This window comes from Bufo bufo, chromosome 3, assembly GCF_905171765.1.
Source record: "Bufo bufo chromosome 3, aBufBuf1.1, whole genome shotgun sequence".
Taxonomy (NCBI): domain Eukaryota; kingdom Metazoa; phylum Chordata; class Amphibia; order Anura; family Bufonidae; genus Bufo; species Bufo bufo.
In genome coordinates this window covers 523,462,707-523,473,061 of record NC_053391.1, presented here as the reverse complement: position 1 = coordinate 523,473,061, position 10,355 = coordinate 523,462,707, and the positions used below count along the sequence as shown (strand labels likewise).

General features: G+C 49.1%; 1 pseudogene; it reads left to right on the top strand.

Moving 5' to 3' along the window:
* The first annotated feature begins 574 nt into the window (after window positions 1–574).
* Window positions 575–776, top strand: LOC120996677 (annotated as a pseudogene).
* Window positions 777–10,355: the final 9,579 nt, after the last annotated feature.

Sequence of the window (10,355 nt, the reverse complement as noted above, 5' to 3'; positions counted from 1 at the left end):
TTGCAAATGTGATTAGATCACAGAAAAATATTAAATAGAATTTTTATTTATCTGCGAGGTATTTGTAAATGAGTGACACCCTGTAAAGGTATAAGTGGAGGCCTAGCCACTAGCCAGTGGCCACAATACAGGCAACTGCAATATATATATATATATATATATATATATATAAAAAGCAGACTGATGTACCAGCCCTGAAAAGGGCTTTTTGGGGTGCTGTCAGGATGCTGTCCTTACAGCAGATGAGTCTGTGGACACAGAACCCTGCCCTAGCTAACGCTTTCCCTATTGAATCAGCAGCAGCACTGTCCCTCCTCTCACTGAGAATGCAGATTCCGAATGAATCTAAAATGGATGCTGTCCAGGAAGTGGGAGGGTCTGGGAGGGAGGGTCTGCTGCTGATTGGCTGGAATGTGTCTGCTGACTGTGAGGTACAGGGTCAAAGTTTACTCAATGATGATGTATAGGGGGCAGACCGAACATCGCATATGTTTGCCCGCCGCGGCGAACGCGAATAAGCTATGTTCGCCGGGAACTATTCGCCGGCGAACTATTCGGGCCATCACTAATTGAGATCGCTTCTCAGCCTTTTGGCTAAGATCAAGTGTAGTATCTGTTCTTATCAGTCTGCCTTGACTTGCCAGCCCAGGTCCTTGTGGGTACCCCCTGTACTCTTCCTTTGAGCATCGTTGATTAAATTCTGCTTCAGCTCACTGCTGCTATTGGGTGTAGGGCTATTCCCCAGGGAACAAGAGTGCTCTGGTCTCCGACCTCCTCTTGGCCTGTGGCTTAATAGTCTTGGTGTACGACGTTAGACAGTGCTTACTTGGATCTCGACAGCCTGAACACGACTACTGGAAGATTTTCTCCGACTGCGATCCAGGAGAAGACTTTGTGAAGACTCGACGAGGAACCCCGGCGACGAGGACTGAAGACTCGGGCCTGAAGCTCCGTCCAGCAAGAAGGAAGCGGCAAAGCCCCGCCCCCTGTGGCAAAAAGGACACTTTGCGAAGATTTTCCAGGGAGAGGAAGGCAGGAAGAAGGAAGAAGCAATGGCCTCAACCTCAACCTCCAAGCCTCCCAAGACTAAAAAGATGACTTCAGCAGGAAGAAAGGCCACGGAAGAGGCCCTCCAGGACCCTTCAGCCTCCACTTCATCGGCTACTGACCTGGTGGCGCCCGTTCCTCCGAAGCAACGGGAAGGCCAGAAGCCCGGCCCCGGCTCCCCTCCCCTAGAGGCCTGGATATGGCAGACGGTCGTCCTGAAACTGAAGGAAGTGGATGGGAGAGCGCCGGACATGAGCCAGGATGTGTTTGGCAAGAAGATGGTCCTGGATCAGGGATTTGCCAAATCGGAAGTGACGAGCATCCATTCCCTCTTCGCTGGGATGTTCTGGATAACCTTCGCTTCCGTGGCCATCTGCAAGAGGTACTGGGAGATGGTGAAAGCCGCACAACCGGTCTCCCCTTTCCGACGCTTTGTGGGCAGCTGCCCAGTGCAGAGAGAAGAAAGGAGAGTGACTGTTGCCATGCGGAAAACACACATCCCAGGTAAGGATATCGTCACCTACCTGAAGCGTTTCTGCACCGTGGTGAGGGACCCCACCCACATCTTGGACGGAAACGGCTTCTGGACCGGCAAGTGGTCAGTCATCGTCCGCCTGAACAGGGACCCCACAGACCCGGATGGCGTGCAACACCTGCCCCCGACCTTCTCGCTGGGCAACTCTCAAGTGCTCATCTATTACTCCGACATGCCGCAGACCTGCAGGAAATGTGGCAAGAAGGGGCACAGGCTGAGCGACTGCAAGGAGGCAGCCTGCTGGAACTGTCACGTGGCAGGGCACAAAACCCGGGACTGCCCTAAGAAGACGGCATGCAACCTATGCGGACTGGCTTCACATATCTACAAGGACTGCCCACAAAGAGAATGCACCTGGGCAGCAGTCGCAGCCAGAGCACTGGCCAACGGGAACCCCACCTCAGCGGCACCTCCGGCAGCAACAAAACCCAAAGTGAAAGAGTCCAAAAAGAAGGAGGGTAAGCAGACACCTGCCCTAGGCCATGCTCCCACCACCCCCCTCTCCCGGCCCCCATCCCGCCCTGTCGTCACCACCACTGAGGATTCCCATATCCAACTGCCCATTACCTCAGTGGCACCTTCCACCACCCCCAGCCCATCCCGCCCCATTGCCACCACTGCAGCAGCACTAACCTCTCCTCCAGCTGCTGCAGCCATCTCTTTGGAGGATTTTCCCTCTCTCGAATCCACAGGTGTCACCCAAAGAAAGGGGAAAAGAAAGGAGAGGGACGGCCCAGCTGCTGACCACTCCAAGAAAAAGATGGTTGAGGCAATGGAAATCTCCCTGTCTGCCGAAGAAGAAGAAGAAATGGAGCAGCAGGTGGAAGACCCGGTAGCCACCAACGTGGCCCCCGAACAGCAAGGGTGAGCGACTGGAACTCTTGCAGGCCCTCCGACTGCAACTCGCCACCACTAGGACCGTAGTGATAGCCGGGGATTTCAACTGCCCGATCGAGGAGGACAGACGCAGCTTCGGGACGTCAAGCAAGCTTGATGTCACTTCCAAACTGCTCATTGAGATGGTGACCGAAGCGTCCCTGCAGGACGTTGTGGGCTCCATGGGGAAAGGCTTTATTAATTATACGTGGAGCCGACCCAATGGCTCACTCCGTTCTCAGATCGACTATGTGTTTACCTTTCGGGCAGTCAGGCAGTGTAGGCACTCTATGGTCCCTTGCTTCTTCTCCGATCACAGGGCTATTCAGGTCCAGTGCACCCTAGGCACCGGGTTTCCCCCGGGCCGCGGGTCCTGGAAACTGAACTGCGCCCTGCTGGATCGCGAGGACGCGCTTGCGGAACTTAGAGAGGTCTACATAGCCTGGCGGAACAACAAATTCTTGTTTCAACGGACTAGTGACTGGTGGGAGTATGTTAAAGTCCAGTTTTGTTGTTTCTTTCAGGCCAAGCAACATCAGGCGTGTGAGAAGAAGAGGGCCTCCAGAGCGCTGCAGCGTGAGCTGCGGTCCCTGCAAGACCTTCACCGGTGCGGCTGGAACGTTAGACAGGAGCTGGAGGAGGCCAAAAAGAGCCTGAAAAGGCACTTTGAGGAGGAATCCAGGCAAATCGTCTTCCGTTCCAAAGTGGAAAACCTGGAGAAGGGTGAGAAGTGTAACTCGTTCTTTTTCAGGAAACTCCACGCCGGCCACACGCCCCTGAACGAACTTCGAGACAAAGACGGCAACATGCGTTCGGGGAAGGAGGAAGTAATGGGAGTCGTCACAGACTACTACAACGACCTCTACTCCCTGAAGAACACCGACCAGACGGCCGCCGATAAATTCCTGTCAGGTATCACTAACCACCTTGACCTTGCAGGTACGGAGGCAATGGATGACCCTCTGACGGTGGGGGAGGTGCACTCTGCCACTAGATCCTTTAGGTCCGCTAGGACCCCGGGCAGTGACGGCCTCCTAGCGGAGCTCTATGTAGCGCTGGGGGATCTGATCTGTCCGGACCTGCTGGAACTCTATGAGGAGATGGTGGTGGAGGGTAGGATGCCCCCATCGTTGAGGGAAGGAATGATCACAATCCTGTATAAGTGGAAGGGGGAGAGATGTGACCTGAAAAACTGGCGTCCCATCTCTCTCCTGAACGTGGACTACAAAATCCTCGCAAAGGTGCTAGCCAACCGGCTCAAGGTCGTCATCGGCAGAATCATCTACCCGGATCAGACCTGCGGCATTCCTGGCCGCAGGATCGCAGACAGCCTCGCTCTCATGAGAGACACGGTACAATATATCAAAGACCGCCGTGTACATGCGGCCCTGGTCAGCCTTGACCAGGAGAAGGCCTTTGACCGAGTGTCTCATGAATTCATGGGCAGGGCTTTGCGCAAGCTGGGTCTAGGCAGGAGGTTCTGTTCGTTTGTTGACCTGATGTATTTTGACATTTGCAGCACGGTGTTTTTGAACGGCTGGAAGACTGACCCCTTTTCGGTCCGCTCCGGGGTCAGACAAGGCTGCCCTCTTTCACCTCTCCTTTTTGTTTGTGTTATAGAAACCTTTGCGGAGTCTGTCCGGCAGAATGGAGAGATCAGAGGGATCACCGCACCAGGACCTGGACACTACGAGGTTAAGTGCTCGCTGTACATGGACGACGTGACTGTCTTCTGCGCTGACCGGCGTTCGGTGACTGCACTCGTCCAGACCTGCGAGGAGTTCGGACAAGCTTCAGGGGCCAAAGTCAACTGCAGCAAGTCAGAAGCCATGCTCTTCAGGGACTGGCAACTGGCCTCTTCTGCCCCCTTCTGATTTACCATCAAATCGGGCCTCATCAAAATTCTGGGAGTCTGGTTCGGGAAGGAAGGCGCAGCCCTCAAGTCTTTGGAAGAACGCTTGGCCAAAGTCAATCAAAGAATCGGACTGTGGAGCCTCAGACACCTCACGATTGAAGGCAAAGCACTCGTCCTGCGAAATGAAGTCCTGCCTGTGCTCCAATACACCGCACAGGCATGGCCCCCTCTTGCCACCGTTTCCAGGGCCATCACCAGGACAGTGTTTCGCTACATCTGGGGATCTAAGATGAACAGAGTGAAGCAAACCATCATGTACAAAGAGCCCCGCAAGGGCAGAAAGGGCATACCGGACCTGCCCACCTTACTGCGGATCGCCTTTGTTTGACAGCGTTCGCCGGACTCTGAGAACTGCCAACGGCTCTGCGGGCAAGGCTATGTCTCGCTTTTTCCTCCTGCCCCTCTGGAGGGGTCTGGACTGGGACAAGTGGGACAGCTCCATCCATTACAACTGGCACGCTCCCTGGTTCTACGGGGACGTCGTCAGGTTTGTGAGAGAACATCAGCTGGAGGGCCTCAAACCCGACTTGTGGAAACCAAAAACTATCCACAAACTCATCAGAGCAAAGGATGTGGTGGAGTCAATTCCAGGGATCCACGACGAGACCGCAGAGACAGTTTGGACTAATGTGTCGTCAGACAGGTAAAAAAACGGGCATAAGGACTTGTCATGGATGGCCATACAGGGAGGACTGCCAATTCGGTCATTCATGCACGCCCGCAACCTGTGCAAAACCCGGTACTGCCCCAGGTGCCCCTTCGTGGAGGAAACATCGTACCACCTGTTTTGGGAGTGCCGCTTTGCGCAGGGCCTGTTGGATGCCCTGGAACATGAACTCAAAGACTCTGTGCCCAGGAACAGCCTGCAATACACTTTGGTGCTGTATGGACTATTTCCTGGGACTCATACTGTTGGAGCCATCCAGGAGGCCTGGCGCCTTATGAACTGTTTTAAGGACGCTATTTGGTTTGCTAGGAAGCGGCTCATTCTCAGGAGGGAGAACAAGTCCGTCCGGGACTGCCACAGACTTATCCATAGTCTGCTGCGGGATTACATCTTGGACGTCGTCGACGAAGAAGAGGACTAAACCCCTCTCCTTCCCCCTCTCTGTCTTCTCAATAAAGCTAAAGGCATGTGATTCCCCCTCCCTACCCCCTCCTTCCCACCTCCCCTTCCCTCATCACTGTCTAAATGCTTTGTTGGAAGGTTTTGTGATTGAGTAGGTTTGCTAGTGTAGCATTCATTGTGATGTATAGTGTAGGTTAGCCTATGCGTTACATAACAATGCCATGCTCACAAAGACGATTGTAAGTAATTTATTAAGTACTGACTCGTGGCCTGTGCTGCGTCACAGTACTAAAGTAGGTATGTATGACGACTGATTGTAATAAAGGTGTTTCAATAAATAAATTTAAAAAATCAGTTGATGGTGCTGGTTATTGTGGCATGCTGACAAAGCTTTTCCACATTTAGGTTATGCTAACCCTGCCTTCTGAGGTGCTGGCCGTGATCCCAGCTGCGTTGGCAACCTCTTCCTCTGCCTTCACCTTGTGCTTCCACTGGGCCCCCGCTGTCAGGTGGAAATGCCACCAGCAGCACGTCTACCAGCGTGCGCTTGTACCTCTTCCATCATCGCCAGCAGCGTTTTTTCAAGGAGGCATAGAAGTGTGATAGTTACGCTGAGAATGGCGTTATCGGCACTGGCCATGTTGGTGAAGTACTCGAAACAGCGCAACAAGGAACACAGGTCTCGCATGGAGGCCCAGTCATTGGTGATGAAGTGGTGCTGTTCCGCCGAGCGACTCACCCGTGCGTGCTGCAGCTGAAACTCCACTATCGCCTGCTGCTGCTCGCACAGTCTGGCCAGCATGTGCAAGGTGGAGTTCCACCTTGTGCGCACGTCGCATATGAGGCGGTGAGCGGGAAGGCCGAAATTACACTGCAGCGCTGACAGGCGAGCAGCAGCAGGGTGAGAACGCCGAAAGCGCGCACAGACAACCCGTACTTTATGCAGCAGCTCTGACATATCGGGGTAATTTTTAAGGAATCTCTGCACCACCAAATTCAGCACATGCGTCAGGCAAGGGATGTGCGTCAAACCGGCTAGTCCTAGAGCTGCTACGAAATTTTGTCCATTATCGCACACCACCAGTCCAGGCTTGAGGCTGACTGGCACAAACCACTCATCGGTCTGTTGTTCAAGGCCCGTCCACAGCTCCTCCGCGTTGTGGGGTTTGTCCCCAAAACAGATACGTTTTAAAACTGCCTGCTGTCGTTTACCCCTGGCTGTGCTGAAGTTGGTGGTGAAGGTGTTACGCTGACCGGATGAGGAGCCCCTGATGCACCCTTACAGTAGAAACTTCCAAAAAGTGACCCCATTTTGGAAACTACAGGATAAGGTGCCAGTTTTATTGGTACTATTTTGGGGTACATATGATCTTTAATTGCTCTATATTACGTTTTTTGTGAGGTAACCGTTTTGTTATTTTTAATATTTTACAAGATTCATCTGACAGGGTAGATCATGTGCTATTTTTATAGAGCAGGTTGTTACGGACGCAGTGATATCAAATATGTCTACTTTGTTACTTTGTTTGTTTCAGTTTTACATAATAAAGCATTTTTGAAAAAGAAATTACGTTTTTGTGTGTCCATTTTCTGAACGCCATATATTTTTTATTTTTCTGCCGATCGTCTTGTGCAGGGGCTCGTTTTTTGCAGAAAAAGTTGAGGTTTTTATTGGTACCTTTTTTGGGTACATAGGATTTTTTGATCATTCATTATTACACTTTATGGGGCAAGGTGGCCAAAAAATTGGCTTTTTTGGAACAGTTTTTATTTATTTATTTTTACAGCGTTCATCTGAGGGGTTAGGTCATGTGACATTTTTATAGAGCAGATTGTTATGGACGTGACAATACCTAATATGTATAATTTATTTAAGTTTTACATAATAATAGCATTTCTGAAACCTAAAACATTATGTTTTAGTGTCTCCATAGTCTGAGAGCCATAGCTTTTTTATTTTTTGGGCGATTGTCTTAAATAGGGTATCATTTTTTGCGTGATGAAGTGGCGGTTTGATTGGTACTATTTTGGGGTGTATACGCCTTTTTGATCGCTTGGTGTTGCACTTTTTGTGATGTAAGGTGACAAAAATGGCATTTTTTTTTACACATTTTTTTTTTTATGGTGTTTATTGGACGGGGTCGATCATGTGATATATTTATAGAGACGGTGGTTCCGAACGCGGTAATACCTAATATGTGTGTTTCTTTTTTTTTTTTTTTACATTTTTTATAGGAAAAGGCAATTTATTTTTTTAATTTGCATTTTTATTTATTTATTTATTTTTACTTTTATTATTTTCAATTTTTTTATCAAGTCCCTCTTGGATCTTGAAGATCCAGTGGGGCTGATGGCTGTACTATACTTTGCAATGCTCTTGCATTGCAAAGTATAATACTACCAGATTTCCTGTAGGTGGCAACACCGGATGCCTTTGCAAAGCGTCTGGTTGCCATGGCAACCAACGGGCGCTGCAATCGCAGCACGGCAGCCCCGATGGTTGAAAGAGGGAGCCCACTCCCTCTATTAGCCTCATGGATGCCGCTACCGCGGCATCTAAGGGGTTACAGCAGAGTGTCAGCATAGAGCTGACACTCGCTGCTGATGGCGGCGGCTCAGGAATGGAGCCGCCACCATCAAACACAGCAGGGGGACTGCATCGGGGGCAAGGGGCACAATTGGGGCATGGCTGGAAATGGTGGGTATGGCCAGCATGGAGGGGGCACAGATGGGGGCAGGATAAATGTATTGGGCAGGGAGGGGGCAGGGCACGATACATGGATGGGGGGGCGGGGACGAACCGCATGAGGGGCATGCAGAGGCAGGGCTCACGGTGGTGGTGGGGGGTTGGAGGCGCACAGGAAGGGGGCACAGATCGGGGGCACCAGGACACATTACCTGATTTCTGGCTCTGATCTGCAGAGCGCAGATCAGAGCCTGAAACTGGCATTTTAGCACTGCCGCGATCCGATTGGTTAGTCTGCACAGACTAACCAATCGGATCTATTGCCGGCAAGGGACCACTCTGATTGGTCCCTTGCAGGCATTACTGGACTGTATGCTGTCCGTGACAGCAGCAGAACAGGGGCAGAAGCTTTAATCCAAGCGTTTTGCAGCGCTTGGATTAAAGAGCTGGCTTGACGTTTATACACGTGGTAGCTGCACGGGGCATGTGCAAATATCACGTATATAAATGGATTGCAGTCGTGAAGGGGTTAAAGGGTGTATCTCACACGCCCTGAACCAGACTAGGCATTCTTTTAATTTTGTTTGCCCAAAATGGCTGTATTTCAAATACCTGAAAAGAACCCTTGTATCTACAGGGTGTATCTCACACGCCCTGATCCACACTAGGACGCTATCATAAAATTGTGCCCAAAATGGCTTTATTTCAAATAACTGAATAGAAAGACAGTATGTAAAGGCGGTATCTCACAATGACATATGCAGCAAAGGCTGGCAACAATTTTCTTTTTGCCCAAACGGGTGTTTGTTTAATAACTGAATTTGACAGCAGTATATAACCCTGGAATTTCAAACGTCAAGATGCTGCAAAGCCTGAAATATTGTGTATTTTACCCCAAAAAGGGTGTTTTATTAATAGAAGAATATAAGCCCTGTATATACAGGGTGTATCTCACACGGCCTGACCTACACTAGGCCTCAATTAAAGATTTGTGCACCAAATGGTGGTATTTAAATATCTGAATATAACCAAAATATATAAATGGTGTATCTCACAATGACATATGCAGCAAAGGCTGCCAAATAACCTTTTTTGTCCAAACAGGTGTTTGTTTAATTACTGAATATGGCAGCAGTATATAACCCTGGAATTTCAAAGGTCAAGATGCTGCAAGGCCTGAAAAATTGTGTATTTTGCACAAAAAAAGGTGTTTTATTAATAAAAGAATAAAACCCCGGTATTTAAAGGGTGTATCTCACACGCCCTGAACCAGACTAGGCCTTCTTTTAATTTTGTTTTCCCAAAAAGGCTGTATTTCAAATACCTGAATAGAACCCCTGTATATACAGGGTGTATCTCACACATCCTGATCCACACTAGGCCACAATTAAATTTGTTGGCCCAAAATGGCTGTATTTCAAATACCTGAATAGAAGCCCTGTATTTAAAGGGTGTATCTCACACACCCTGATCCACACTAGGACGCTATCAAAGAATTGTGCCCAAAATGGCTTTATTTCAAATAACTGAATAGAAAGACAGTATGCAAAGGTGGTATCTCACAATGACATCTGCAGCAAAGGCTGCCAACTAAAAAATTTTTGTCCAAACGGGTGTTTGTTTAATAACTGAATTTGACAGCAGTATATAACCCTGGAATTGTACACGCGCTGATGCTGCAAGGCCAGAAAAATAGTGGAATCTGGCAAAAAAATGTGTTCTTAAAAATCAAGAAAATTATGGCTGTATTTCTAGCTTAAATTGCACACTGACTAATCCAGATGTTGTATATTGCCAAAAAAGTGTTTTTTTGGTAACAGAATATGAAAGCTGTATATATTAAACTTGAATTTAACACTTGCAGTTCAAGAAAATAGTGGTTTTTGGCAAAAAAGTGTGTTTTTAAAAACCCAGAAAATGATGGCTGTATTTCTAGCTTAAATTGCACACTGACTAAGGCTGGTTTACACGGGCGTGACGGATTTGTTCAGGATGCGTCCCGGTTGCATTGCGGCAAATCCGCGCGAGTAGGTACGCAATTTCAGTCAGTTTTGACTGCAATTGCGTTCAGTTGTTCAGTTTTTATCGCGCTGGTGCAATGCGTTTTGCACGCACGTGATAAAAAACTGAATGTGGTACCTGAAAGGAATCCATGTTCTTTATTATGTCAAAATCAATTCTGCTTTTACTGAAGTTTCATTTCTATGTTAGGTACTAACTCTGATTG